Consider the following 3,661-nt stretch of genomic DNA (forward strand, 5'->3'; position numbering starts at 1 on the left):
CTTGAAAGGTTGCCATTTGGTCAATGGGTTTCTTTGTGTGGGTCAGAGAGGGATGCCTGGTCCTGCTGAGAAGACTGAGCTCCCATCTGTCTCCATCAGACCAGAAACTGAGCCATTCAGAACCTGATCCAATATGTTTTTTTCCAACCCAGTTTGATTAAAGTCAGTATCACCTGAAACTCAAGACTAATGCATGTCAACAAGGACTCCCAGGCGGCCCTCTCGACCAGGGCATCTCTCCCTCCCTGCAGCCCCTTGGAACCAACCTCAACAGGCAGGAGGCGCCACGACCACAGGGGCCAGGAGCCGGGCCCTCGCAGAGTGAGACCGAGACGCCACTCTGGAAAGTCTCAGGGCATCAATATTTCATGCCGCTGGAGCTGCCTTTGTTTTTATGTAAATTGCTCGGGCTGCCAGATGGGCAAAGCCTGGCAGCGTCATCCGTCACCAGGCTGTTCCCTCCTCAGCAGCCTTGCTGGCTGCCAGAGCCCTGCAGGCTGGCCTCAGCTGTGGCCCATCCTCTCACTAAGTCTGCACAGTGGGACCCAGTCCCATCCTGAATGCTGTGGGGGACACAGGGGAAGCCAGAGGCCAGGTCCTTGCTCTGGGGACTCACAGATGGAAGGCCCTCATGATGGAACAGGAGACAGCTCGACACTCCGGTACAAAGCCATGTATCTTTTATATTAACCCACAAAGCACGCGTGTGGAGGGCACAGCAGGTATCATCTTCCATCTGCAGGTGAAAAATTGAGGCCCAGAGAGGCTAAAGGAATTGTCCTCACCCAGCAAGTTGAGTGGCAGAGCTGGTCCAGGGTGACCTCTGGTACTCCAAGGTCTCGCCTCTAATCTAATTCTGTTGTGAACCATGATCTCTGCCCAAGAGGGCCCTGCTGGGCTAAGTGGGGCCATCTGAGACAGAAGGGCTGGGACAAGGAGGTCCAGTCTCCAACGCCAACTTCTTAGCTGAAGTTGCACACCTTTTGGGTTTCGCAACAAGATATCCTTCTTAAAACTCCGGCTAGCTTTTTCCAACATCATTGGGGGCTCTAGTCTCACCAGCCTGCTCCAGACTCCCCCGTCTGCCCCAGTCTCCCTGACCAAGCAGGACTAAGAACCCAGGCTCAGCAGTCAGCTCCGCCTGGGCCATCCCCCACCTGCAGGATTCCAGGTCAGTATCAGCGATAGGAGTGACACAGAATGGAGGACTCTCCAAGGACACAGCCTTCCATCGCAGGGCCCGAGCCTGCAGGGATTGGCCGATTCCCCCGTGATGTCACCCAGCTGGAGACAGCTAAGCCACAGGCTGCTGTAGAACATCCCTGCCAAGGGAAATTGGGAGACTTGCCAGAAACTCACTTGGCAATCACTTGGTGACCTTGGGTGAGTCACAGCCCTCGGCACCTGTACACATCAGAGTTAGGATCGGTGACCTCTAAGGCCCCTATTAAGATTGCATTTATGAGTCAGTGGTCACTATTCCTAATTGCTCTGTACTCACTTTTTCCCCTCCCCCTAGGACACTGTGAGAGTGGGCTGCAATAAATGGCTGCAGTCAAGGTTGTGATCGTCCGGGGACCTTTGCAAAAGCCTGGAGTAGTGCAAAGATGCTGGACAACCACCTGGTAGCACTGTTGTGGAGGGGCTTCTGCACTGAGAGGGGGCTGAAGCAGACCACTCTTTACACCTTTTAATTCCAGAACTCTGAGTCTCCAGGTCTGTAGAAGCTGCAGGAGCCAAGTCCCATAAGCCATGTCTTGGACTGCATGAGTTCATTTCACTCGTGCATCACAACAGTCTAGCAGAGTAGACAGCAAACTCCTCTTAGAGTTGAGGAACTGAGACTCAGAAAGGGGCTGGGTGCAGGGGCTCATGCCTATAATCTCAACACTTTGGGAGGCTGGACAGGGGGATTGCTTGAGCCCAGGAGTTCAACATCAGCCTGGGCAACATGGCGAGACCTCATCTCTACCAAAAAAATCAAAAAATTAGCTGGGTGTGGTAGCGCATCCTCGAGCTTGGAGTTCGCCAGATAAACCTGGCTCATGCTTGCCTCCATGCCTTCCTTTGCACAGACCTGGAAGGCCCTTCTTCGTGTCCTTCCTCCCCCCTATAGACAAACCTCCTCTTTGCTTTGGGAGATCCCATTTGTCCTACAAGACAAAGCTCCTGCCTTTGCCCAGAGAGAGAGAGACCCTTCCCTCTCCCTTTGCTTAGTTCCCTCCTCCAACTCACCCAGGTGCTTCTCTGTGATCTGTACCAATACTTCTATCAGTTTCCCATTTATTCCACAGCTCTATTTATTGAAAGGGAGCCAGGCAGCAGACTGTGAGCTAGGTGTATAGACATGCAATATTCATCCAGTTGTCTCGACACCCTATGAGGTAGCCTCTGATGTTTCCACCTTACAGTCACAAAACCACGTAGTTTTCGCTTTTTGCTCCCTTCCTCCAACTACTCTGTCTCCAACACCGAGTACAGCATGGGGCATATATTAGGTACTTAACAATCATGTACTTGAGCTGGGCTCGGTGGCTCAGCCTGTAATCCCGCGCCTTTGGGAGGCTGAGGTGAGTGGATTGCCTGAGCCCGTGGGTTCAAGACCCGCCTGGGCAGCAAGACCTCATCTCTACAATAAATCAAAAAATCAACCGGGCGTGGTAGCGCATGCCTGTAATTCCGGCTACTCGGAAGGCTGAGGCGGAAGGATCGCCGGAACCCAGCAGGTCGAGGCTGTGGTGGCCGGGAGCGGCCACTGCACTCCAGTCTGGGCGACAGAGTGAGAATCCAACTCAAAAAAAAAAAATCATGTGCTTGCACCACGAATGTCTCCAGGTGCTGAGAGATGGAACAGGTCCACGCTGGCTTGGGCAGCAGAAATACAAATGTGACCCTGAGCATTCAGGCCTGATGGTAGCTTGTCCCCTGACCTTGCAGAAAACAGTGTCTTGTTCACTTGTCCCCTTGGACTCACCCTCCCTTCCCCCTACCTTTAGGCAGCCTCTCTCTCTCTTCCTGACAAATTGGCCCCAATGTATGCTGCTGGTGTGGTGAAGCCTCCCCAGGGGTGTGCACAGCGCTGCTCACCCTTTTGCCCCAGAAACTGGAGGACAGGAGCTTAGGTCAGGAGGGCAAGCCCAGGCTGAAGCCTGAGAGGCCCCAGGAACTGATAGGAGAGTTCGTTTTTCATGGCTCAATGTCCAATTGGTCAGATGAAGGCCCTTGGTCCCTGGCTGGGCTCCAGGGCCAGTGGTGGTAAGAGACCCAGAGGTCAGAGTGGAGAGCAAGCAGATCAGTTTTCCAGGCAAGGACCGAATTAGACTGTGTCACTGGGTCTGCACACTGGAGAGAAGGGGGCCGGGAGACAGAGCCAGGTGGGGGGCCAAGGCAACTGGGACAGCCAGACCTCTCCTGGCCAACACCGGAAACAGTAATGACTGTGACCACTGGATATCAGACTGTGTTCTGGGGGTGCTGGGAAGGATCCAGGAAGCAGGAAATAAAGGGGTCCAGCAGCAGGATTCAGGACCCCACCCCACCCCTAATTCTCTTGTATCTGTTTTATACATCAGACTTGTAAGCAAAATTTCCTTTGAATAAAAGGTGATGCTGGTAACAATGACGACGACAAGGACTCAATCTGCCTTGTATTTTTTTTTTT

This window comes from Carlito syrichta, unplaced genomic scaffold (genome assembly GCF_000164805.1).
Source record: "Carlito syrichta isolate Samal-C Ts95f unplaced genomic scaffold, Tarsius_syrichta-2.0.1 Scaffold311032, whole genome shotgun sequence".
Classification (NCBI taxonomy): Eukaryota; Metazoa; Chordata; class Mammalia; order Primates; family Tarsiidae; genus Carlito; species Carlito syrichta.